This window comes from Egretta garzetta, unplaced genomic scaffold (genome assembly GCF_000687185.1).
Source record: "Egretta garzetta isolate BGI_Z169 unplaced genomic scaffold, ASM68718v1 scaffold138, whole genome shotgun sequence".
NCBI classification, from domain to species: domain Eukaryota; kingdom Metazoa; phylum Chordata; class Aves; order Pelecaniformes; family Ardeidae; genus Egretta; species Egretta garzetta.
The window spans coordinates 985,911-1,013,807 of NW_009260598.1; the positions used below are offsets into that span (position 1 = coordinate 985,911).

Below are 27,897 nucleotides of genomic sequence, written 5' to 3' on the forward strand. Positions count from 1 at the left end.
GTAGGAAGGAAGCTTTGAATGTGCCATATTGAACTTGGAAGCGCAGCACCTCTGTCTGTGTGGTGGTGTACCTTTTAGCAGGGCCTAGGAGGTTAAATGTGATGTCGTATGAATGCAGCTGCAGTGTTTTCAGGACCAAATTGGCTCACTGATTGTGGGCTACCAGGTGTGCCAGTTACCATAGCAATGAATAGATAAAGTCCATGCCAGTGCTTACAGTTAAATTAGCTTAAGCAAACTCTTGCTCACTTGAGCATGCTTCACAGAATTCCATATGGAAAGGGTTTGATAGCAGGTAGGAGTCTTGAGATGACAACCTGCTACAGTTCAGTTTTGCCAGGCTTCTAGGAGAGAAGAAGAGCAGTTTTTTAGAACCCTAGCTGTACTGGAGCAAACCATTTTCTTTGGATAGTATCCATATCCTCTTCTTTCTTACACAGGTTTGTTTTAACATGTAGGTGATCTAAATTAACTGAAGCTGATGCACTCACTGCAGAAAGATGTAATGAATTTGAAGGAACACTTGGGGGAGACTTCATGTCTCATGTTTTGTTTCCAGTTTTTGATTTGTTTGAAGTAACATCACTGTGAATTGAGATCTATTATTCTGAAACTCTTGAAAAGTGAAACTTTTGTCCTTATTGTCTCGTGCTATTTCTGGTTACAGAATAGTAACCTGAAAGCTTCTTGAGATGGGGCATATTTTTAGGTATTTTTTGTTGGTGATGATATCTTACTAGTTTTCTTTAAAAAATGAAAAATTGTAACTGACTGACTTCTCTACCTATATATGAAAGCAATTATGAGTGATACAGTTGTGGGGAAGGGAAAAGAGGAGCGTGCATGAATAAGAAGTTTGTGATAGTAAGTGAACCAGATCATTGTAGCACTTCATATATTAGTTATGAATGCTCACTGCTAAATTCAAGTTACATGCCTATTTCTACTTTGATTCCTGAGTATCTCAGTTTTATAAGGAATCTGTCTTCAAGTGAAACTTCCCAAATTTGATCTCTGTACTGTTAATCAACTGCATCAGTATGTCTTTAAAATGAAAGGATGCACATATAGCAAAAATTTACCTCTTCTAAACACAGGAGGCATGCACTCCCACATATTAAAAAACAACAAAACCCCCTACCCAATTATAGCGACCTATTAGTACCTGAAACAGCTGCACTCAAAAAGCTGATGTTTATGAAGGAAATCAGTCTTCTGAGTATGTATGATGGTGTCTTCTGTTGCTGGCCGTGGAGTAGACTTTCCCTGATCTAATCAGAAAATACTAGCGTAGGTACTAGGAGAAAATAATAGCCATAATCAGTCTGTTTTCTTTTTCTGAAGGATCTAGCAAGAGAGGGAAGTGAAATTGTCAGAGAACTTAAGTGAATAACTCCTAACTTTATGAGTTTACCAATGAAGAATTTTACATTAGCGTATGGCAGCTAACTAATTTTCTAAGTTGAGGGACCACAAAAGATTAGATTCTAGCTGGGGGGAGAGGGCTGACTTTCAATGTTCTGGGACGTTTTAGCTCATATTAAACAAAACCAATGAATGTGTTTAAGCTATCTCTAGAATTAAATCAATTTTTCTGCAGAACTATATTATCGGTAAAGTAAAATAATGTGTTGCATGGTAGTGTTGCTGTTTGCTACTTTATTTTTTTTCCTATTACAAGCAGAGTAAAACTACTGCATTGTCCAGGCTGAGTTCTGGAAAAATCTATTTAAATACTGTTAATTGCCCACTATTATAAAGAAACATAGTGAAAAAGATAATTCTTTGTCATTGGCAGTCCATACTTGCTAGAAGAAACTATATTATTTGCTCCGTGACTATGGTCCATTACAAAGGACTTGCTCATGCAAGCTAAAAGGGACCCTGCATGGTCAAACTTCCTGGCTGTTGTGCTGCATTTTAGCCTCTTTCCTGCTGCATGACTTGATGGCAAGGCCTCCTCCAGCTGGAAGGCTGCTCTACTTAGTTCAACCCTGGCTGTAGCAGTGACCCAACAGACCACACGTATCCCTGAAGTTTTACTGCCAGGCTCTAATGCAGCAGAACATAGGTGGCATTTCTAATTATAGAATGGGGGTGGGTGGGAGGGGGAAGTGTTGGAGCTTGTGGCTTCTTAGATAAAAATACTCTTCAAATAGTTTCAACTCCCTTACTATATGTATGCAACTAAGAGTTACACAGCTGGTATCTTTGAGGCATTTTCATATGCAATACTGTACTGCTTCTTACAGCTCTGGGCATGCATTGGATGATTTGCATGCTAATTCAGACACTTGGTGTACATTTAGATGATGATTGTGACAGTTTACTATGCACTACTTTGGTTGACCAGTTTGTCCCTGCATTGTGATACATAACTCACAGTAACAATAACCCTAACAGCAGAAGTCTTCTCTGTAGTAGAATGTAAACTTGGAAGTTGGAATGATCTAGGTAGACTCAACTTCTGGTAGTTCCGAGCATCAGAACGCTTTGCTTTTCAAACTCAGTGTTTTTATAATACAGGTTTTTTTTATTTTAATGGAATAAGGTATCTTAATGCTTGTGGCATTTATAGTCAGCAACATAGGGACTCCTCTGTCCTGTATAATTATTCGGCATGACAAAGGTCCTGGTTTTCGCTAAGTCACTGAAAGACAGTTCTGCAGCCCAAAGGCTGTAGCTGAGTTCAGAAAGCTTCTGTTTGTGCCCCAACTCAGAGCTTCAAAACTCAGGATCATTCTAACCCGGTAGGTAAAGTCAGGAAGCAGTGAGGCAGAGCCTGATCAGATGTTCAGCCCTGCGTAAGAGTGTTTAAGTTTTGAAAGCGGGCAATAGTTCCACGCCTATGCTCAAGCTCACTCTGGATCCAGAGATTAAATATTTCCCTCTCTAACTCCTCTCAGAGCTCACAGAACATGGTGTTCTTGAGATGTTTGTTGAAGACCTATCAGATGGGCTTTGCACAAAACAAACCAGAGCTACCCCTCCCACTCCTGAGTAATAGCTTAGTGGTGAGAGCGTTCCCAAGGGGTGAGGACTCCTGGTTCAGCACCTTTTCTGCCTGAGGTGATTCAAAGTCATGCCTCTTACATGCCTAGGCTCCCAAGATGAGAGAATTGGACTAGCTTTTGCTCTCATTTCTGGGCCAGTGAACACCTTAAGGATTGCATATAAAGCAGGACTAGTGCAGTTGGAAGTGCTGACAGTGTTGCCATCATTAAATAGGTTAACTTTGTTGTGTAGGGAGGAGAAGCTGAAATCACCTCAGGCTTATTAATGACTTGAACTTGGCCTCTATCTTGTTGAAGTGATCTAACCGCTGAGGTGAGAGGCAGTCTCTGGGCTTGAGGTTGCGGTCTCATATAGATGCAGGTGTTTTTTTGGTGATGGGCAGAAAGCTCTAGCACAGTGAGAGATGAGACTGAAGATGCGCTCCTGTCTTCAGTGCTTCCTGTTCGCTAATTTAGGTGGCTTCCAACTTGGCCTGCAGGTGTTTGTGAATGTTAAGGTGTATTACCTGCCTCAATTTTTATATAAATATAACATATAACTTTTGTGGACCTTGGTGATAGGCTGTGAAGTGTGATCTTTCCTAAGAGATTCAGGCACCGAGGAAGCATTGTCTTGAGCATCACTGGACTTGTCTCTACAGTGTAAAATTTGACCTTCTACTTGAGAGACTTCTTCCTTTAAATACCATTTAAAGGCTTCTACACTAGATAACTAAACTGCCATTGTGTTCCTGTGGTGAGAATGAACATGAAACTCCCAGCTCACAAGCATTTGAAAAGGCAGTTGAAAGTGGAGATGTTTTGTCATTTGTTTCTTGCACGTTTTTATAGTACATAGTCTGTACATAACATGTAAGGACAGTTTCTGTGTGTGTGCCCCCCCGCTTTTCTCTTCCCAGTGGATCTCCAGACTTCTTCCACTTCACATCCCCTCACACTTGAGGGCACTGTAGGTTCACTCTTCCTTTATACTTGAATGGCGCTACAAGCTCTTAGGGGACATTTGAATCAGAACTGTGTGTCTCCTGAATATTTTTTTGTGAGTTTTCTTTTTTTTATCTTTAGTTCTGGAGAAAAATGTTCTGACCTAGGAGTTTCCATTAAAGGAAAAGAAGAACAACTTGCTTTCAAAGCCCAAGTGCAACAAGATGTGTGTAAGCTGCACTACTGCAGTTAAGTGGCTGAAATAGGGTTACAGAACCAGCAGGACATTTTGGAGGAAGAGCAAAACAGTGTCAACAAGTACTGTGCTCTGTGCAGAGTTTAATTCAGGGTGAAGCTTAAATTCTTGAAGAGAAATGTGTACTCTTGTTGCTATTTAAGTTTTCCCATGCCAAGCTTTTTCACTTGACTGTACTATACAGGAACTAGATCGTTACCATTAAAAGAACCTGAAGTTCTTCCAAGCTTATATTCAGGCCAAATGAAGTAAGCCTCTAGCAAACATGCAACTAGATGACATAATAGCATATATTAAATGTGCAGAGGCCTTTTTGTTTCCCCATCCCCTAATTATGTCAGTAGGAGATGAAATACATGCCTCTTCAGTGACACTGTGCTTCAACTCTATTTAATAGAACTTCATTCAAACATAGATCTGTGTGCAGTTGAATCTTGTTCATAATGGATGGCCATGAGCATCTTGAAATGCCAGAGGTTCTGTGAGCAGGACTGTGAAAATCTGTAACCTGAAGGGCAGCCGAGTCTTTCTCTGTGACTGAACTCGCAGGGTATGCTGCAATGCTTCCCTTCATACTCAGGCCTTCTGATTTTAGGGTAACTTCACATGACTGCAAGTGAACTAAATTACCATGAACTTCTGAGTAGCTCATCTGTAAAAACTGACTTGTCTGATTTGCTATGTAAAACATGTAAAGCAAGGAGTGTGCTGTCAGTTGTTGTGGCTGAAGTGACAACGTTTAACTCACAAGATGGTGGTAAATTGATTGTTTGCAGTTGTGTGGACTTATTCTGGTAACAGCTCTTCTAGTGTTTACTTTGTCTCCTGTGTTAAAGCATGCCTGCATGCTAAGGCATATATTCCATCATCTTCAAAAATGTTTCTTAAAAGATTTTGGAAAGGAAGGAAATGTAGCAAATGCTAAACATCAAGTGGTGCTGTAGACAATTATTGGTTTAATCTATTGGCAGTAGATTAAAGAAAATGGCAGATGATGGCCACTTCTTTCCCTGTTTTCCCACAAGACTGGGCTAATAATTTTCCCCCCACCTCCTCCAAGTGACATGAATTAGTAACACAATTCCTGGGGTGACTCTTCAGTGACCTCTTAGTTGTAAAAGCTTTTATGAACGTCAGAAGCCTGGAGTTACAAATATGGAACTTCAAAATGGTGTGGGGTTTTTTGTTTGTTTTTTTGTTTCTGGAATAGCTAGCATAAAAGTGAAGGTTGGCTCGTTGTCAGGTTAGCAGGCTTCCTTTGCCATGATTCCTTCTCTCTTCTGTGAAGTTTTAATCTTTAAAATATCAAATGGAGAAACAAGCAGCCAAAACAAAGGAACACAGAAGCTGGTAGCTTTCCTTTTAAGACTAAGTTGTCAGTGTCCTTGAAAGGAGGAGTCCATTGAGTTCTTTATTGTGGATTGTTACCCCCAGTGTGTGGAACCAGGGAAACCAGTAGTTTGTGCAAAGTGGAATCCAATGGGATTGCGCTTGTGTAATGATCCACTGCTAGTGCTTGATTTCTCCCAGCCTAAATGATGTACATATATTAAATTAATCTAACCCACAGTGGCTTGTTCCATTGTGGGCCTAAGATCTTGCTCAGCCGGGCCTTCTGGGTTATTAGACCCAGTTGGTTGGGAAAGGGGTGATTTATGGTGGCTTGAGTGAGCATAGTGAGACCTGCACCTGGACCAAACAGAGTCCAGGAATAGCAGAGATGTAAAGAAAGTGTAACATGCTCTTTGGGCTCCTACAGTTTACATTGTCCAGGTGCTGGTTTGTGAGCTTTAACTTATAGAAGAATTACATTACAAGCTGAAGGGGAAAACAGACACTTAAGTCCAGCATTAGAGACTTTTATGGCATGAGGAGATGGTCCAAGCTCTGACAATCCCAATCCTTCTAGTAATTTCTTTTATTCCTTCTTAGGGTAGAACAACTTGAGATGTGGTTTTCAGTTAATGATAGTCTATCAGTTTGCACCTCTGGCTCAATATCCAGCCTCTTGGAGGGACAGGCTTCTGGGTTCACTACTTCAGGTGAGTTTGGAGCCAGGCAGAGCTTTGTCCAGAAGTGGACAAAGTGCTGGTGGAGCAGTGCTCAGAACTGAGCAGGAGTTGTAATGCATGCTGCTTGCTTTCTTCTATGAAGATAGAGCTGAAGTAAGAGATGAAGTCCAATTACCATTTCTGGAGTGGGAAAAAGAGGTATAGGTTGGTGAGGGGGATCAACACAGTAGCTGGTGAACATTGGAAGATTTTTCTGAAGCATATTAAGTGTTATCTCCTTTTCACTGGTACACTTAAGGAAAGGAAAATTCCATACTCCATAAAGTTTGTGAGAACATAAAGCTTTGAGAACATACTCAAAACAGTATTTTTCAGTAAGTTAGAGCTTTCTGTGGTTGTTTATTTGGGGAATAAATGTTGCTTTAGAATTTAGGCACCTCTGGCTGATTGTTTAGTGTTCTTGTCCTTGAAAAGTGCCTTGTGGAATATGCAGATTTCTGTAGAAAAAGTTTTGGAAGCCTTTTTGCCTGGTTTAGCCTTTTAATAGTCTGATTACTAAATGGCAGGGAGAAAGAAGTTCATTCAGTGTTAGATTGTTGAGACAACCAGGTAGTGAATCATAACCCTAATGCCTATTTTGTACTAACTGCCAAATAAAATCATATTATTGGAATGAAGTAGCATATATCCTGCTAAGGCACAAGAATACTTGGCAGTTAACAACTGGTCATTTCAGTAAGCTCTATAGCCAGCGATCCTAAGGGAAGAGTGGAACCTGCCAGTGTTAGACTGGCAGAATCAACATGAATAGTAAAATCCATTCAGTAAATGTCTTTATGCCTAGGTTAATTACAGATTTTTTAACTGTAGAATTTTTGTGCAAATTTTCAGTGTCCATATTAATTAAACTTGCAGTGTGTTGTTGTAGGCTTTTTTCCACTTACTCCATACCATTGAACTCATCAATGTTTTCCCTATTAATTTTCTTTGAGGTAGACCATCTCTTGTCTGATTTGCGGATTCCATTTTCTGTCTCAGCTGTCTGTTCATAGATCAAATTTATGTTGGCACTTGATGACTACCATAGTTAGCATATCCTAAACTGAACTCCTGTCAGTCTTTCCCTTCTCTAGTCTCTCTCAAGTCTTCTCATTGCTCTTGCTTACAACTTTGCCATCATCTTACTATTTTCCTACAGTATCTCATGCTGCCAACGTCTGTGTCATGAAATCAACACGTTGTTTTTTAAACATCTGTTCAGTTCCACTGGTACTTACTACATGAAGCTATTGATTTGATTTCTGTATTGACTGTACAGACAGGGTCTGTCTTAACTTTGTGTGCCTATAAAGCACATACCATACTGGGCCTGTATCAATAACAGCCCTTCCAGATTGCACACACTTGCATCATGCAGGATGCAGGGCTGCTGTAATGCATCCCTCTGACGCATGATAGCTTAACAGAAGAGGGTACTGCTGAGGCAGGACGTGGGGGTGGGGAGGTGACGAAATAAAGCAAACAATGTTTAACTGTCTGAAATCCCAAATGAATGAAAAACTGTCAGCCTGTGGGAAGTCACAATTTAGTGTTGCAGCTCCTTGACAGAGTATGACACTCCATAGCATCTGCATAAATCTAAGATAGGCTCTAAGAGCTGAAAGCAGATAAGTGTAGTATTACTTTTTTTTCTTCTAGGTTACTTTGATACATCTTTTTCAAGATGGCTTGTGCAGAGGCTTTTTGCACTATTTTTCCAGTGCTTACTGGTGAACCAAAAGAAAAACTCTTGATAGCATGACTGAACTGTCACAGTATTGTGTTACCATTAGAATATGACTCAAAATTTCCAGTTTGGGTCTGTATAAACACAGAAGATGACAGTCCCTGTCCTGGAATTCTTCTTAAAGGTGTTAAATTCCTCTAACAATCTTAAAACTGATTTAAAGATTAAAATCTTCTCTAAAATGAAACTTATGAATATAAACTGTACAAATAGGCAATTCGCTAATGAAATAATTTTGATTTCTTCCTAAGAGATTAACACTGAGATCGTGGTTAGTTTGTTGTTCAGCCATTGCATTTGCAGTGTTTTACAGTGAATCTATGAACTTGTCAGCTTCAAATTCTGTTAATCAAAGCAACTGTAGGTAGCCTTTAAGATCATATCTTAACTTCTGAAGCCTTTGCCAAGTTGGTGTTACATTCGCATTCATGTGTTCCTCTGTTGAAAGGTACTTTATATGTTGGTTTGTTGTAAGGAGAGGATGGAAATATAATCAAGGACTTGGCGTGTGAGTGTTCTTTCTGGCTTCTCAAGACTCCTTACTATCTTCCTCTGGCATTTCTCTCCAAAATGTACCTTCTGCTTCTTTAGTAATATTATGATGGACATAACAGTTCTGGGACTGGCCTGGGAGTACAAACAAGTTCTGTTCCTGGCCCTGTCACTCTCAAATTTGCTGTGTGATCTTGGATGAATTACAACCCTGTTTCAGTTTGCTTATCTGTAAAATGGAAATAATGCTCATGGAACTTTACAATAATTTTAAGTTGTATGAAAAGCTGCTCAGATAAAGTTATGGAGATAGGTTTAGTTGAAGTTATGATACTTTCAGTTAATTTTTATGCATTACTGCACTATACTCCTAGACCATTTGAAATTGGGGGTAGGGTAAATAGCCTCATCAAGACACAGAGATTTTTTTTTTTTTTTTTTTTATTTTTTTTTTGCTGGCCATTGAAATGTAGCTAGCTTGGAGAAGTGAGAACGGTGTTTAGCAGAACACAGCAGCGCTGCACAGTACATCAGGATACAAAGAACAACATAGTGAAAGTATAAGGGAAAGCAGGATTTGGCCAAACTGGGATCTGGCCAGAAAGGTTGGGCTTGATGTAAGTCAAGAATGGTGTTTGAAAACAAAACAAACTTCATTGCTTGTCTCTGTATGTTTGCCGCAGTCTCTTCAGCTTAGAAATTGGTAATAGGCTTTATTGTAGAGCATTCCTTTAAAATGGTGACCTTTGGAGCCAGGCTGGATCAGCATACCTTATGCTAGCACAACCTCAGCACAATTGCAAGATAAGTAAGGCTTGTATGTTAGGCCTTTGTATATTTGAAGGGCATATTCTAATAAACATACTCGGCTTGCATATTACTTCTCTTGCCATCTTACAAGCTGTATTGCAAAGTAGGGCTAGGAGGAGGAAGAAAGGTGGAGAATGCAATCATTTTGAAATCTGCTATGACTGCGAAACTGACCTTCTAAAAGCTGTAAAATTAGGCCATGTTAGGCCATACCTTTTCTGAATGGTAGATACAAAATAGTAGTAAATTTCTGCAGCTGCTTGCAGAAGTTCCAGGGTTCAGTTTGAGAATGGGAGGGCAAATCTAAGCCCTGTTTACACTTACCTAAATGTTTTCTCTTATGAAATTCACATGTACTTAATGTAGGGTGCCAGGCTGATCACTGCAGCTGTTTAAAATAGAAAAGCAGATGGAACAAATAGAAAGATTTACCACACAGCTTGATCTCTTCCCCTGAAGCAGCCATTCATCAGCAGCACTGCAGAGACAAACAGCAAAACGAGTTTCCCTTCGGAGCTGCGATTGGGCTTGGAGAGGTGGCAGAGCTGCACAACAGCCTCGGGATTGGCCAGGCAGGAACACACCTCTGGAATCTGTTTATTTCCTAAAAGTAAGATACAATCTTTTACATTTCATCTAGCGATCTTTTATCTTGCATTTAATATGCAAATAAACTTGAGCAAACATAGTTAACCTCCTTGGAACTGGTGTAATACTTGAGCTAAATGACTAGAATGAATTTTTTTTTTGGTTGGGTTTTTTTTCCCCTCCTGAGTACAATAAGGGCTGTGTGAATTATCTAGATCTGTTATTTGTGTTTTTCTGGGTGGGTATATATGATATTGAAGAACTTTCTTGCATCTTAATTAGAACTGAAAGTGGGTTTTCAGATTTTATAATGTACTGACTTCAGCTTATACTGAAAGCAGTTATTCTTTTAAAGATGGTTTTATGTCTGCTCTGTAAAATTTTGTTTACACTTGCAATAATGTCTTTCATTGTTTTTGTAAATATCAAGTTACTATTCCTGATCATGTTTCAGTGAGCTAGGGCTTCTTTTTCATTTAAGTCAATTTAAATAGATCTGGAATTTTTCTGGATTTTTTTGAAAGTTAAGGACTTAAAATGTTGTGAAGTCCTATGTAAAATAACTTCAGACTGTGACTGAATGAAAGATTTGATCAGCTGCAGTGAATGTTCCAGCTGAGTAAGTATCTGGCATAAGTGAATACATCAGAACTCATTAACCTACTTCCTCTCAAAAAAAAAATTTCCAAGGGAAGAAAATTATATGGAAAATACATATGACTCTTGTTGTGGTTCAAATGAGATGCATACAGAACCAGAAGGCTGTGAAAAGCTACTTTGTGAAGCAGGAACTTGGGCTTTTTTTTATCAAGTAACAAAGGTTTGGACAAGCACCAAATACAAGAATATTGACAATAGGGGCTATTGCCTTCAGGAAGAAGAGGCAAAGATATGTAGGAGAATGAGAAGGGAAATGGTTTGGAGGGAAGATTAAAGGCAAGAGAAGCTGACTACCAGAAAGCTCCTTAAACCCAAGTTCAGCTTTTTTTTTTTTTTCCCCATGAATAATTGTTTGTGCTTCTGATATGTTTAAATATGGATAAAGTCAGTAGTTGCTAATACTGAAATTGCCAATCAGCCTTTGAATAAGCACCTATTTTTTCCTTGTCTAGATAGGATTAATGTTTAAAGTTTTCCAAAAGACTGGCCTTGCTACAGTATCGGTGTTGCTTAACCAACATTAAACATTCCATTCTTAAATCTTTGCACCCTCAGTGATGGTTTTATAAGCTTTCACATTATTCCATTAAAATTTCTTGCTCTTTTGAGTGAAATGATGAGGAAATAACACTTGCACTTATGGAGGAACTACCAGCAAAAGATATTTTTAATTCTCTGATGCGCAAGTCTATTTTGTTTGTTTAAATTCTTAAGCCAGAAAAGTGCTTGAGAAAAGCCTTCCTCAGAAGGTAAAATAAATAAATTGTAATTCAATAGCTGCAAATTGGGGAGTGGAATGGGAATGGTATTACTGATCTAAATTTTTTTTGTTAGTTATAAGATGTATAACAAGCAAAGGTGGCTTTTGCTGTAGAGAAACCTTCCTGTTGGATTGGAATGGGAGAGCTAGCAACCTCATTTCTTTGATGTTCACTTTAATAACTGGTGACTAGAATATATTTAAATTAGGGTAATTAAGGATAGCTGTGTGAAGGAGAGAAGCTTGTTCACTGATGCAGAGGTTGCTGAAGACCTCCTGAAGAAAGGGGCTTCTCTGTCTGCTTCCCCCACCCCTCGTTTTCTTTTGTAAGCTGTGGGAAGTCCTGAGAAGAGCCTTTTATATCTATGCCTTGGGGCTGATACAACAACTTAAGGATTCCTTGGCTTACCAGCATTACACTTGCATAACCTGAGACTTAGTAAGCCTATGTTGAACAGTGCAGGGCTTAACACAAAGCCCTTCCTTTACACATTAGTTTTGTTGTTGTTTAGTCCCTTTGCAGAATAAAGGATTCATCTCTTCCCTTTGTTCAGGGTGAGGAAAAGCTAGTGAGGAGATTGAGAGTTCTTACTTTGTTATCTTAAGTGACACTCTCTTAACTTCCTACAGTATTGGCTGATATGAAGTGGGTTAGTAAAACTGGAAGCTGGTAGCAGAGAGCTTCAAAAAGTGGGATTGGATAGCAGGTGGTGTTTGTGCTGACAAGTGCAAGACTTGCACGTTAAGGGGCAACATTCTTATTTTACATACTGTGGTGGGCTATACTCTGTGTTTACTACTCAGAAAACATTGAAATTACAATGGATCTGTCTGTTCCATTCTTGGTCAAATAGCAAACAAAGAATGAAAAAAAGAAACATAACAATCCAAGGTGTAATCTAGTTAAAAGGATAGAATGACAAGAAGAGCAAATGGAGAAGTAGGGCAAGGATGACCAGAAGGATGGAAAATATTTAAACTAAACAGACTGAGAGTCTGGTTAGAAGAGAATTGTGAAGGAGTGGTGTGGCATGGTATTAAAATCAGTACTGTAGAGAATGGGACCAATATTTCTATGTTTCCTCCTCATATGAGAATAAAGAGCTTTTAATGTCATTATTGGGCGGTAGGTTGCAAGCAGAATGAGATTGTGCTTTTTTTTTTTTTTTTTTAAATAAGGCATAGCTAAACTTTGAAACTTTTTTTCTGTAGGCTAGTATGGCTGCCAGTAGCTTACGCTGGTTCTGACACCTAGATACAAACTGGCAGAGGTTTTTGGTACGGTATTAAATGCGCTGCCCCACCTCTGGCTTTGAGTGGCAGATTGCTGGCGGCAAGCAAGGAGTGCATTGGCAAGGCAAGTGGGCTATGAAACTTCTTTTTGCTGTTCTCTGGGCCTTTGGTATCGGTTGCTGTTCCCATTAGCATTAACCAAGGGATGACTGTGTCTCCATCTCAAACAGGCAAGTAGCCCTCGCTCAAAACCACATAAAAACTGCAGTGAGCCATGCTGCTGGGGGATGGGGAGGCTGCACTTGCAAGTCAAAAGCAAAAGGGCAAGGATCAAAAATGTAAACGAGGGGACACTGAGTAAAGCACTGGTTAACAGGATTTACCTTGCTGAAGGTGTCCCAAGGAGGGTTGTTAGTGGCTGAATGCTTTTTCAGTGCTCTGCTTACATGTATGAAATGAGAAGTAGGGAACAAAAAGCAAACCCTGTAGTTGCTGGGATACCTGTATAGCTGTGACTGTACATCTGAACCATTTCCCCCAGTGTTTTGGGTCCTCAGGGGAGGAGGAATGTAAATAAAAAGAGGAGGGGAGAAGTGCAACCAAAATCTCCAAATGGTATTTTTAAGGAGGTGATGCTGCTGGTGTGGATGAGAGACTGTCTGCAAAAGGACCCAGTGAACAGCCATGAACTCACCTGCATCCACAGCCCCAGGGAGGACTCTCCAGCTCACGTGCCTTGCATGCTGTGTGTTAGCTCTCAGCAAAAGCAACCAGCACTGTTAAAGCCTTAATTCTCCCATGTAGCTTAACTTAAAATCTTACTGACAATTAAGACACTTTCATACTGTTTCTCATGGCAAAAGTAGAACAGTTGTATACGTGATTAAATAATCTGTGTTCATGTTTGCTGCAGTAGCTGCTGTAGTGACAAGGTATATGCAAGAAAGTATTGGTAGATAATGCTTTAGTTTGAAACTTATTTCCTTTAGTGGATCTTATCCACTAGAAAGGAGTAGTGCTTGTTGGAGAGTTTGACTCTTCTCTCTGCACAATGGTGGTTCTGCTGTTTGAAGATGCTGCTATGTCCCTAAATTTGACCTAAGTGCAACATTGCCCCACAAAACTCCAGCCAAATCAAATTCATGACTTTGATATCAGAGAAATTGTGTCATTTTTAGAGCTAGAAGTGGAAAGCTGTGTTAAATTACTTGGTTTTGTTTACTTTTGATAAGATTTTAAGAAATTGAATTGTTAGGAGATTTGGTTTCTCAACCTCAAAAAGCCTGGATCAGTTTTCATATCCAGAGGTGAATATGTTACTAAAATAATATTTCACACTTCTTGGAAGAATTGGTAAAGGAAGAGGTTAGTTTTAGTAATTGTTTTACTAATAGTAATTAGTGGATGATGGGTATCTAGAGATGCTGATAGGAAAGAGCTTAGTGTTGGCTTGTTTTTTTTTTTTTTTCTCAGGGAGGCTGTCACCTCACACTTGACCTAAACAGTATAACACCTGTCTCTTTTTAACAATAAAACTTCATTTTTTTTCTTTTTGATTTGTAGAACAGTCCTGGATTTTGTCAGATTGCCAATTATTTCCGATTCTTAATAGGTGCACAAGGCTTGGCATTGTAAAAGGAGTCCTTAGATTGCAAAAGGCTCAAAACCCAAGACTGTGATTGAAAACTGTATTCCTGAGGCATAGGGGGAACTTCAGAAGCATAGAGTTATTCATTTTGCAGGTGAGTGTATATAGATTATGAATTAAATGCCCATGGGGAAGCAAATATGTTCAAGGACATTTCCACCTGTTCTTTTTCCCCTACAAGGGTAAAAAAGAACACATCAAGCTTGCTTCTAATTTAAAAAATAAGTCAATGAAAAGAAAGTATTACACATACAGTTTTCTTCCTGGTAGAAGGATTAGAGAGAAATATGGACTACTAGTAGCTAAATTTCATGATACTTTGCATACTGCTGTAAGGCACTGGTGTGCTAGTAATGGCAAAAGAGGATCCTACACAAAGCAGAACTGAAAGTCTGTGTAAAAATGGTTTAGCACCCTTGTTTGAGTCAGGTCAATCTGGAATTAACCATTGGTATGAGTTTCGTAGTTCCATTTGCATACATACTATTCAAATAATAATAAAAAATTCCCAAGGAATACACTTCAGATTTTAGTCATGTCCATTAGATGCATAGAAACCAGGAATTACTTAATTTTATTTTACTGTAGTCTAAGAAAATTCTTTTAAGTCTTGCATTTTAATGTAGCTCAGTATGATAAAATGGTAGAGTGGTTTGATTTTGAAGCTGTTGAATCTACTGTGGGGAAAGCTTTGTTCCTCAGTCTGATCCGTTAGTCCATTCTTTGCTCCCAGCAACCTCCCAAAACAGTGAGACTTACAGAAATAAGCTGTAGGGTTTATTTATTGCCTTCTGGTTCTTCAGCCTGTAGGATTCTGCTTGTGGGTAGGAGGGCTCTACAGAGGGACCTGGACAGGCTGGATCGATGGGCCAATGCCAACTGTATGAGGTTCAACAAGGCCAAGTGCCGGGTCCTGCACTTGGGTCACAACAACCCCATGCAAAGCTACAGGCTTGGGGAAGAGTGGCTGGAAAGCTGCCTGGTGGAAAAAGACCTGGGGGTACTGGTTGGCAGCCGGCTGAATATGAGCCAGCAGTGTGCCCAGGTGGCCAAGAAGGCCAATGGCATCCTGGCTTGTATCAGGAATAGGGAAGTCATCCTTCCCCTGTACTCAGCACGGGTGAGGTCGCACCTTGAATACTGTGTTCAGTTTTGGGCCCCTCACTACAGTAAAGATGTGTTGCTGGAACATGTCCAGAGGAGAGCAAAAAAGCTGGTGAGGGGTCTGGAGCACAAGTCTGATGAGGAGTGGCTGAGGGAGCTGGGGTTGTTCAGCCTGGAGAAGAGGAGGCTGAGGGGAGACCTTATCGCCCTCTACAACTGCCTGACAGGAGGGGGTAGTGAGGGGGGGGTCGGCCTCTTCTCCCTGGTAACGAGCAATAGGACAAGGGGAAATGGCCTGAAGTTGCATCAGGGCAGGTTTAGGTTGGACATTAGAAAAAAACTTTTTCACCGAAAGGGTTGTTAAGCACTGGAATGGGCTGCCCAGGGAAGTGGTGGAGTCCCCATCCCTGGAGGTATTTAACAAATGGGTAGACGAGGTGCTTAGGGACATGGTTTAGTGGTGGGATGGCAGTGTTAGGTTAATGGTTGGACTTGATGATCTTAAAGGTCTTTTCCAACCGAAATCATTCTATGATTCATGTACTACAGATTAGTTTTATTTTTCATTCAAGATTCTTAAATTTATAACCTGGGCAATACATGTAGGACCAAAATATGTCATGAATTGACAACATTGGGTACTGTAGCATCTCATCACATTTACTTTATTAAATAAAATGGAAATGGCCAGTTGGGTAACACTGCACACAGGCAAAACCAAGTAACTGTTTAACTGATTACAGTGGTTTGTAGGAGTGTGTTATTCTTGTTTGTAAATGGCCTTCTCTCTAGGCTGCTTTAGAGCAAATATAGCTTTTCTTTTTTAAAAAAAATATATATACAAATGTTTGGACTATTTGCTCTTGGCTTGTCTTTGCATTTGTCTTATTTTTTTTAATGTCTTAGTTTTAATCTTGGAAAAACTAGCATGTATGAATTACCCAGAATTTAAAAAAAAAAAAAAAATTTCTCTTCTTAAGCGGAGGAGATGAGCCTCTGCTAGTTGTATTTCATCTTATCACCTCAGTTTAGTGGAGGGGATAGATGAAGTGATAGAAAAGACGGAAGGCATCCTCATGCAGGAAAGCACCAATCTATTGTCTAGTGAAACTGGGAAGGAAGTTGCAGCGACTGAGATGGCAAACTAACTTGTCAGGAACAGCAGATGGGGGAGGGTGAGTGCAGATGTTTGGCTGGAAAGATGGAAAGTGGATTGGTTGGGTAGCTCAGAGAACTAATTAATTCCTGATGCTGAGAGGATGCAGTAGTTTACAAAAAATAAAGATAAATGTAAGAGGAAAAAAAGTGTGAGGTTCTCTTGTGTGTAAGTTTCTTCTTTTAAATCTTCAAGGAAAAGGTGAAGTTTTTTGAAAAAGTTTGTATTTCTTTTAGAAGAGAGAGGCCAAAATTTTATCCTTGAGTGAGGGAAATGTTTAGCTTCAATTATGCTCACTTGTCCAGGATCTTTCATTATGGCAGCCCAGGGAATACGCAGAGTGCAAACATCTAATGAATTCTGGAATTTAATTATGTGTCTCTTGGAGGACTTAGGAAAGTATCTGTTGTGTCAGCAACTAAAAACTAAATAAAGAAATAGATTTTTAGCAAATATGTAGTGACTTGAAGGTCAATGTGAACTTAGTACCAATTTCAAAGCTCAGCCAAAGTACCATCTTCATCAGCTGGTGCTGTTTCTTACAATGAAGAATCTTAATCTAGAAATGGAGGTGGAAGCTGTGTAGGAGTTAGTTTCAGTTTCTTCAGGCTAGTTTTTGGAACAGTGTGTGCACACCTGTTAGAAGGTGAGACCTGACAGAAGAAATCCAGAGGTTTAGTAACATGGTGTGGAGTGTTTGTATGTGTGTGAGTATATATGTGTGTGTATATAAAACTGTCAGTTACCTCTGTGGGGTTAGATGTAACTTGTTCATAACACTGTGAGCAGTCTAACTGGCAGGGGGAATGGGGGGGAGGCAGTAATTTCTGGATATACCAGCAGTCTGTAGAATGCTGTTGCTAAACATGCATTAACAGTGCTTACTTTGATAGGAGAATATTCAGAGTTGGAACCCTGTCTTGGTGGCTATTAGAATTCTATTCCCTGTACTGTGGGGCATTACGCTTTCTGTGATATCCTTTTTATCTTGTGTTTCTTGTTAAAATAAATCATAAGCCTGCTGTGATAAATGGCTGAGCAGGAAACACCTTGGTACCCTCAGTGCCTTAAAATAAGAGGTGAAAGAAATCTTTGCCAAAAGGAAGCTGATAAATAATTGACTCCTACACAGAGGGATTGGACTGAGTTATACCATTCTGCTTCAAGGGGAAACTAAGGCAAAAATATGTAAACAGTTTGTTCAGTCACTGTAAAAGCTCCAGATACTGTAGTTTAAACCCCCTCCTCTCATATCTTTACTTATGCAGACTGGTGGCTGTAATCTTTCTGTATTGAAAAACTGAAGGAAAAGAATGAAATCCCCCAAAGTAAATGTAGTTAAGAGTGAAGAAATTCTTGAAACAACAAGATAGATTACAAGTGACTAATCTAATGTTCAAGGTCACTAAATCAGAGCTGGAGAAACCACTGAATATGGTTTGGTTTGGGAGGAAGAAGTGCATGATTCAATAATTTGGGTTGGTTGGTTTATAGATCAACTAGAACAGGGAAATCACCATGCATTAAGAATAAGTTTTGGTATTCTTGCACCTTCTAGGGCTTTTCTTTTTTCTATTTGATAATGCTACTGCTCAGAAATGTTTCTGTCAGTCTAAAATTTCCACACTACAAGTTCTTCTCCATTTTATCCACAGCTATAAACTGGAACAATAGAAGTACTTTTGTCATTACTATGTCTTCATTTGCGAGTTTTATAGCTATAACCGTATTTCTTTCTAAATTAGTATTGCTTTGTATTACTGAGGCATTATTATGTGAAAACCTGCATAGATATGCTCTAACTTTTCCTTGGAAAGGATTTTTATAACCTTTTCTTTGAGAGGGTCTATCAATTTTTTGCAGCAGGTCGTCTGATATTTGGCAGGAGCAGTTGAACTACACAAGAGGCCTTTTCTTTTTTTCCATGACTGTGACTCAGATTTGTCAGTGGTATAAGTATTAAAAAGAAGGATTTCCCTTTGTGCAGTTACATGGCTCTGAAAACTTTGCAGCAGTTACGGGCATTGCCTAGGAATGGGAGGGAGCTGTCAGATCAACTGTGAGGGTGGAGGTGTAAGAGGGTAAAACTGGTCTCTGTCCACAAATCTGCAGTCTAAGCACGTAGTAATAGTAGATTTTCCTTTCCCCTGGAGAAGAAATGGACAATGGGTATAAATGTTGCTGTTCACTAGAATTTCTGGAGTCTAAGAGGCTGTGATGTGTAAAGAAACTTCTACTTGTGAGTAAAGTTATCCCTGTACCCCAGGGCACCAGCAACAGCATTGTGCTCCACTGCTAAAGTTTCTAGGATTGAAGTTTAGTGGGAGTTTATACAGGGTGCTTTTTCTGTTTGAAATCATTTATGCAACCTAAATTCCGTCCCCTTGAGTACTGACATTCTCTTCAAGTACATAGTAAATAATCCTCACCACAGTCACTGTCTGATTAAATTCTGAGAATATAAAACTAAAATTTTAGTCGAGGGCAAGTTTAGTGTTTTCCCGTGTCCAACTTGCATCTTCCAAACTTTTTGATGTAGGATATTATATGGATCAGGGACTATCAAGAGTTGAAAAAGGGAAGTTCCTGTATTTGCGTACATTGTCTCAGATCTCTGGCGGAGCTCTGTTTCATTGTTGTAGTCTATTTATGCCTTCCTGCAAGTTCTGGAAATGCTGAAACTGCAGAAAACAAGAATGTGGTTCTGAGCAACTGTACAGCAAGTTCTATTTTAATCAGCTTTATCCTACAGTGAAAGCTGTGTACTGTATCTCATCATCATGGGGGAGGAGGGGGAATTTAAGTTGTAATTAAGCCCTATTTTAATGTATGATTTACATATGAAAATCATAAATATAACTGTTACAACCTTTCCCAGAACTGTCAGAGCATTATGAATCAACAAATGGTAGGCTGAACAGTTTTGCACCAGCAATTAAAATACAACCCTATCAGTACTGCTTCTTTGTCTGCGGATTCAGAATTAGGAAAAAAGATAGGAAATGTCAGTTTGCTTCCCAGAATAACAGCATCGCAACATGAATTTGCTGTTAAGTAGAAAACTCGAACCTGCTCTGGATTCTGGAGGACTCCCAGGAATTTTATATTGGCTGGTTGAGGTAGTTTGACTAGGAAACAGCTGTGCACTGTTGGTACTGGTACAGATACTGGGGTAAAAAATAAACCAATAGCCTGACGGTCTTGCAAATTTTAGAGTTGTTCTTCCTAGGTTGGTTGTGTGTGTGCTTTAGCTTCCATGTGAAAATTAAGTATTGACCGAAGCAGACAACTCCTGGTTGGCCTGTTCAGCTGACAAATATTTTCTTGTCACGTGGGTAAGTCCTAGCTCAGTAAGGAGGTATTGCTGCTAATGCATCCTTTGGTAATAAATGAGCAAGAATTTTAAATTTCATGCTTACAACATTTAATTGGAGCGCAGTAAATATAAGCTAATGTTAAAATATCTACATTAAAAGCAATTCTTCAAAATATTTCAGAAAGTGGTGCTTCTGTTTTAATGTCATTGGCTGTACTGTCACTCAGGCTTCTACTTTAGTGAATACCGCATCGTTGTTCTGTGTAGGAAGTACTGTTTATAAGACATTTGAAGTTCAATTTAAATGTTACAAACATTTAAAAATCAGGATTTTAGAGGTTTTGATCATCTTAGCAGTTTTAGAAGATCATCGGATTAAATTGCCAGTTGTTTAGTGGCTGTAAAGTAAGCAAAACTTTGAAAACAGGAGCAGAACCTACCTTAACAAGGCTGTGAAAAATCCCCTGTCTCCTGAACAAACACTTTGTCTCAGTATGCTTTGTGGAGCGTTTTATCTCTCAGAATGTTTCCCGTGTTTGTTAGATGGCTCAGCTCCAGAAGCGCTTTAACATAGTCAGCTTGTTCTTTTCTTGTATGCCTCATTGATGACATTTTCCTTTTATTCCTTCAGGTCTGTAATGTGTGCCATTTTATAGTTTCTTCTTCTTCCCTGCACATCCCTGATATGTATTTCCTCACATATCTAAACTCTTCCATGTTCTGTTTCCATATCACAAATAGAACAAGGTTTTATCTTTCTGTCCCATGAACTCAAAATTTCGTTCAGGCAGAAATGGGACTTCAGGATTGAGCTGCTCTAGGACTATTTTTTTAAAGGGCGCCTTTCTGTATCACCTTCTGTTCCATGGGTGCCTGGACGTAGAGCACTCCTATGGAAACACATGGTAGATACACATAAGATTCCAAATCCTAATTATTTTATTACTGAGATTAATGTAAGAAAACCATAGGCCTAGCTGGTATTATGAAATCACATTTTCACTCTGAAGAAATTCAGGATCTCCTGTTATTTTCCTGCACATGACTTCAGCCCCAAATCACGAAGTTCTTTTCATAGCCAGTTTCTTGTCTAACGTACCACACTTAACCCTGCATGTGGCTGTTTTTCTTTCCATGTCCCTCCTGCATTTCCCTGCATCTCTCAGCAGTCTCCAAAAGCTTGATAACCCTGTAATATAACATCCTTTCATTACTCTGTTTGGGGACTTTCCAATCCCCAGGTCATCATCCTTTAGGACTCTGTTCTGACTGTTCCTGTCCAAGCTCCAGTATGTATCTAATCTAAATATAATTTAATCTAAGTATGTATTTCTTCTAATGTCACTAATACACTCATACTCTGGCCTTGAATAAATGTATCCTGTATCTCTTAACTTATGCTGATACATATTCCAAAACAGCAAGAGTCCCAAGGTTCCCCCTGTTCTATTATGAGTAAATGTCTTGTCGACTCTGGAGTCATATGTGTGTTTGCAGCATAATAAATCTTTCTCATTATTAGATTTTTAGGAATTCTTTCTAAAGTAATTATTTAAAAAAAACTAGTTATATTTAACTTAAGTTCTGTTTTCCAACAACTTTATAATTTATTTTGTCATATAAAATTTCATTATTACTAATTTTTTGTCACAAAAATATTGAGACTGTAAGCCTGGGAGCTGTAAGTTATAAGCATGTCAAATATGCTATTTTGCTGTCACAGAAAAGATCCAGCTGTAATAACAATCTTAAACTTTCTTTAGCAGACGGGTAGCATGAATTAGTTACATTGCTGAAGTCTTCTGCTGAGCATCCAGTAGCAGTCTTGACAGTGTTTTGGAGTACAACTTGATGCATTGCTGGCCAAAGGGAGAATTTTTTCTAGCAGTAGCTGTTAGAATGGGCCGAAGGTTAAATTGTTATGACAATAACCACACTTGGAAACATAATCTATTGTTGGAAAACTGTCTCCTGGTTGTTAGTATGGGGAAGGGAAAGATTCCTTTGGAAAAGGTTGTACAGTAATTAAAATGTAAACACTGACTGTATGGAATGTCCAGGGTAGGTTTAGACATGGATTAATCAGTACAGCAATAACAATAAAATGGATGCTTGTTTTTTGTGACGTCCCTGAAAGCAAAGGGACTCTGGAACTCCTTTGTCAGTCAAGTCTGAGCCTATGGAGGCACAACAGAAAGCCTCAGGTACCATTAATGTGAAACAGGCCAGGTAGCCTTTAGGGGAAGCAGAATGTCTTTTTTTTTTTTTTTTTTTTTTTTTTTCTCTTCCCAGACTGCGGGAGTAGATGAGTTTCATTTCTCTTTGCACGTATTTCATGCCTAGAGCCTTTCAAGAGGCAGCTCACCATTTCTTCCCTGATGGATAGCGGGCATCTTTCTCCTGCAATGTTCATTTTTCTCCTTGCATCTTTCCTCTTCCCTATGGCCCTTTGGGTTTTTTACTTGCCAAGTCTTAAAGCTCCTTTTTCAAGGAATGATTTTTATATGGCTATTGCCTTTGAGGTACCTGAAACAGAATTCTTTCTCCCTCTTTCTGCATCAGGTCACTTTTGTGTTAAGTCCCTTTGGCTCTCTTCTGCTGCAAAATGCATAGACTAGGAAGCATCTAATAGAATAGCTGAGGGAAAGAAGTGTTTAGGCTGCTAGGCCAGGTTGGAGAATTGTGATAATCTGATTTGATCTCTTGTGTATGTAGGTCATGGAGTTTTGTTTTTCTCCCAGAAGCTGAATATAAGTATATCTTTCTGAAAGATCTCTAATCTTGCTTAAAAAATTGAAGCAGTGGTGTCCATTTCCTGTAGTAAGAGCTTTCAGGGTTTAATTGCTCTTGCTGCTAGGAAATGGTATCTCTCAAGATACATTTGTGTAATGTCAATTTCCATGCATTGTAGTTTTCTGTGAGTTAATTTATGAATCTGAAAAATTCTGATTTTTTTTTTCAATCTTTTTCTCCTTTTCAGACATCTTGGCAAGTCTTAGGGGTGTGTGTATATATACAAAAATATCAAGTTATCTCTCAACTCTCATAATTTAGCTAGACTGAGGTTTTTAAGCTGTGTACTGAGGCCCCTCTTCTTTATCATATCCAACAGGAGCCATAAAAATCCTTCCAGTATTTCCAAGTAATTTTCGACACCAGGAAAGTCACAATATTCTTAAACAGTCAGATCAGCATAGTGTGTAGGAAAGGTGGTTGTTTGTTCTACCTGATACTCCTACTTTTACACATTTTAGATCAAATTATTCTTCTAGGCAGCTGAACCCCACTATAAACGCACAGTGGAGCCTGATCTGCAGTTCCCACTGTTCTTTTTGAAGACAGTGCTTTCCAAATTACTTTCCCATGTGTACATGTTGATTATTTTCGTTGTCCTTATGTGTGGGATAGCTAGCTATATTAAAATGTGTTTTCATAGAACCGCAGAATAGGGAAGGATCTGAAGAGATCTATTAGATCTGTCAGGATGCCCTAGGGAAGAACCAAGTATTATATCTAGGCTGTGCATGAAAAGTTTATCTGCCTGTTTTAGAGATTACTTGCAGTCAAGACTACAGAACCTCCTTTCTCAGTCTCCTCCTTAGGTCAAATGTCTTTGTGGTGTTTTGGTTTTACTCCCCGTTCCCAGTCTTTCTTTCTCAGTCAACTTTTTCTAGGTATCTGATCACTTTTGTTGGTGAGAATACAGAGGACAGCATTCAGTTCACACCTTTGATATGTGTTGACCAAAACTACAGGGTATTGCTGCTGATTAGAATGGAGAGTTTTGCTTCCTCCATCTTGCAAGCTAAATTACGGTGTATGAATCACCTTAAGGTTTTGTTGGATTTTTTTATGTTGACCTCATGATGCCCTAATCCTTTATAGCCTTACCTCTTTTCAAGCAGAATGTCTCTAGCATCTTGTTTCCTTTTCCTGTCTTTCTATGGTTGATAATTTCTATTGGAGAGCAATAATTTAAATATCTTCCTTAAGAATTGTATTCCCTTTTTTAGGTGATTCTAGACCATATCTCCAACTTGTCAAGAACCTTTAGAAGTTCAAGTTTGTCCTCTCTGGTTCCCTCAGTTCTTACAAGCTTGGTATTTTCTGTAAGCATTTGCTCGATTCTATAATTCAGGCCGCCATTCTGTGTAGAACCAGATTTAGGAGGCATTTTCTATGGAATCCCATGTGCTATGCCTTTTTATGCTGACAGTGAGCCATTGGTGGCTGTTCTTTCAGCATAAGACAGTTTTGTGTTCATATTGTTGTAGTCTCATCAAGAAAAAGTTTCCTTAGCTTAAAGTCATAATTGTAACGTGTTCTAGCATCTTCCCTTCTTCTAAACCTATTATCCTGTTGTGGAAGGCAAGTTAGAAAGATTTATTGAGAATCTGTGTCAAACTGATTTTTGGCTTTCACATAGTTGCATATTATTGTCCAGGCACTTACAAACTGTTTTGCTGAATTTTTGTTTGTTTTTTTCATTTTGTTCCAGTCTTTTCAGGAATTGAAATTCAGCTGGCTGAACTGGTTCCTTTTTTATTTCCTTCTTTAAATAAAAACACTGTGTTTCTTGTTTCTCTAGTTTTTGATACTTCGCTCATCCCCCATAAATTCTTGAAAATAACACTAGCCATTTCAGTCAATTCTTTATATATTTAAGGTGAAATTAAAGAAGCCCAGCCAATTAAAAAAAATAACTTAAATTCTCTCTAGTCTGACTTTCTGTCTTCTAGTCTGACACTTTGTGTTGATGTTGAGCTCTGAGGGTTAAAAAAGGAAATTCAGATGGTTTTGTATGAGTAATGTTACCTTTTGGTTATTTTCCGTTCACTTATTCTCTCATCTCCAAATTTCAAAACTTTTGCTTTTAATTCCAGGTTAGGAAGACAGATGCTGAAATACTAGACCTTCTGAATTTCTGAGGTCTTGGCAGTCTTTTTACCTTTCTGGGCTATGGAAGTGTGTGTTCCATGATATAGCCATATGTCCGTGTGTTGCCTATGTCACAACATCTTTTTAGGTCCTAATTGCATGTGTTAGTGAAAATAGCACCTGTACCAAATAATTCAAGTTATTTTTGACTGTTAACAATATAGACCAAAACAGGATAAGCAAGCAAGGATAATGTTGTTTCTAATTGGAATACGGACAGAAGATCCAGAAAAGGATTTTTATTAAGATAATATCAGGTTAGCTTGGCTGTTACTTGAATACTTGAACTCTTTAACTGAATGTTAGATGGCTTGTCCCAGTGTTTTCCTGGAGAAGTAGCAATGTGCACTCTTTTTTTATTTACCTTGACTTACTATTTAGGTCTAATGAAAGAGCAGGAAGTCAGCTATGGCTTTTGTAGCTGAGACCAGTTTTCTTGTCAGGAAAATGCTTTTATTTAAAAATTACATATTGCGTACACATGTACTCATGCATTATATTATGGCTAATGCAAAAAGTTTAAAGCCAGATCTCTGAAACATTAGCTTTTTAGCCATTTTTATGGAAGAAGGTCTTCTCAATTTATGATTAGCATTTAAACAGTGCAGTAGTCCCTGTGTTTATCAAATAGCTGCAAATTGTTTACCAAAGTCCCAGTAATTTACAATCAGATTAATTATAGGAATCTTTCTGGATATTTAAGGATCTACATTTTTTCATTTATGCAGGCATATTTGAAAAGGTGAATCTTTGTTTCAGAATTTAAAAAATATCTAACTTTTCTTGGTAATAGACTTTGAAAATTTTTGTCTGATTAACTTGAAGATGAAGACGAAAAGAGAATTATCCTGTTCAAAGTGAGTATAAAAGTTCCCTTACAAAGGAATGGTTGCATCATGCTAATTTAAACTCTCAATGAAATAGTAAACACATTTAATTTTTTGAGATATAACTGTATATTTTGCCTCTAATATTTTTAATATATTTCTATTAAATTAAGTAAATAAGAAAATATATGTTCTTAGCAGAAGATGAGTGCAGCGTACCAATGATTATTTCCTCCTTCATTTTCTGTAAATCCCCTTTTCATCCAGAATGAAATCCTTTTGTAGCCACTCTTTATTGAAATTTCTCCTTGTGCTTACCCAGATGAGTATTATGGTGTAGCAGTCAAGTCATCTGGCCTAAGACCGGACCGGAGGACCAAAGAGTCTGGAGGAAAGTGCCTTGTCATCAAGGCTGCCACTTAAGCCAAAGACGCTCATGCTTGCATGCCCGTGTCACGGCTGGACGGAGCTGGTCTTGGGAGGCAGGACTTGTGCTAGAGCTCAGGCTTCTCTAGTTGAAAACAAAAGCCTGAAATTCTACTTGTAAACCTGGTATTCCTGGAAATAGGCTTATTGGCAGGGCCTTTTAGATATTAAAGCACTGTTGCAAAATTAATGAGTCATGCCACACTTGGCTATACACACTGTAATTTATGAGCAGAGTTTTACTTGCTTAAAAGTGTGGTGTAGCTGTACTAGTTCTCTAGTGGCTCAGGTAGACAAGACCTGAATTTCCAGGCTTAGCAAAAAAACCTTCCTTTACCTCTCCCATGTTTTTTGAAAGAGGAAGAAGAGTGTATCACACAGGCTTTCTTGACTACTTTAGACTGTTGCAGATCCATTTAAACTTTTGTGCTAGTCTTATTGAGCAATGCAGCATATGTTTTCGGAGTAATATAACAAATGTCTGTTTGCCAATTTGTGTTTCTAAGCATAAAAGTATTCATACTACAGAAGTTATCACAGACATGTTTCCAAAGATTACAGAATATACCAAAATTTACTGTATCATTTTGAGCTGTTATCACACAGGCTATATAGCAAGCACGTTTCTTTGTTTTTGAGGTTTATGATTTGTCAATTCTAGAACTTTTTCATTGCACTTGAAGATGCACAGTAGAGAAAGCCATTTCCCCTTCATGCTTTGCTTATGCATCTCTCTGAAACTGTATTATTGCAGTTCAGGTAACGTGTTTTTTGTTTTAGAGGGTATATTACTACATTTGAGAAATAAAGGAAGGCTGTTTCTTCAGCATACAAACTTTGTGGATGCCCAAGTAGTGGCTGAGTGAGTGATTCTTGAGTTTCTTTTCTGTCCTTCCCCATTTATACTCTTACGAAATTAGCATTTCAACAATAAATTTATATCAGTAATCCAGTGGAATTATTTGAATACAGTTAGAGAACTGTATGCTAATTCTGAATTACAAGTAAACAACATACAGCTATTTGGATTATGCTATTTAAATTTGCTAATTTGAAAGCTAAGCTTTTCAGAATATCTTGTCTGAAGCTGAAAAGGGCCATAATTTGGAATCTTGCTTGGCTCATCCACTACTGATAGGCAGTGTCAAGCTCAAATACTGAAGCTTCAAATTTGTAGTTTTCATAGGTAAAGACCAGAATTGCTTGCATGTATGTCACGCAGAGCGTGTGTTATCCTAGTGAATTTATTAGGATGAAGAATTGAAACTGAATTTCTGTCTTTATTATAATATACTCCTACAGTGTCTCTTATCAGATCCTAAAGTGCTTACACTTTCACAAGGAAACCACAGCAGTAGCTGTTCCCAGGCTGACTTGACAGTACTGCAAGAACGACAACGTATGTTTATGTAGTTTTGTCAGTAGTCTGTTTTGCAAATTTTGTTCCATATGTAACCCAGCTCATCAGTAAAAATATAAGCTGTTTTGAGTCCTGATGTAAATAAATGTACACTGGCTTAGAAAAGCTTATTGATTTGGTTTTATCTCTTTCTTGTTTAAGCCATTTGTAAACAGTGTTTAAAAAGGTACACACATAGTTTGTGACAGTTTAACCAAACCCATTTTAAATAATCGGTAGCAGTTTAACTACAAATACTGCATATAGCTAAGGCTATATAAAGACTGCTTTCTCAACAGATCTTGCCTCCTCTCGCAATGTGCTTATCTGCTGAGCACAGCAGCTTGCATGAATACTTGCTGCTTCTGACTCCTGTGAGTTTGGTGAACTCTCTAGTAGAGTAAGAATGAATGCAGTGGTGGCCCAGGATTGAGCAGCATCAGCAAAGCCCTTTTAGCTGCTTGAAATCTTATGCCGTTTCTAGTTTGGTGTGCTGGTTAATGATCTGAACAGAGTGATATTGCAACTGTGTATCTGGGATGTAACCT

General features: G+C 38.6%; 1 protein-coding gene across 2 annotated transcripts in view; it reads left to right on the forward strand.

Moving 5' to 3' along the window:
* Positions 1-9,753: 9,753 nt before the first annotated feature.
* The window catches only part of SESN1 (sestrin 1), a 58,321-nt gene continuing 40,177 nt past the window's right edge, over positions 9,754-27,897 (forward strand). Inside the window, exon 1 of one of the 2 annotated variants that reach the window (XM_035900315.1) lies at positions 9,754-9,904. The gene's annotated coding sequence lies outside the window, so the exon portion shown is untranslated. Of the gene's footprint in view, positions 9,905-14,233; positions 14,278-27,897 lie in introns of those variants that run through there. The other variant, XM_035900316.1, reaches the window with a different exon arrangement.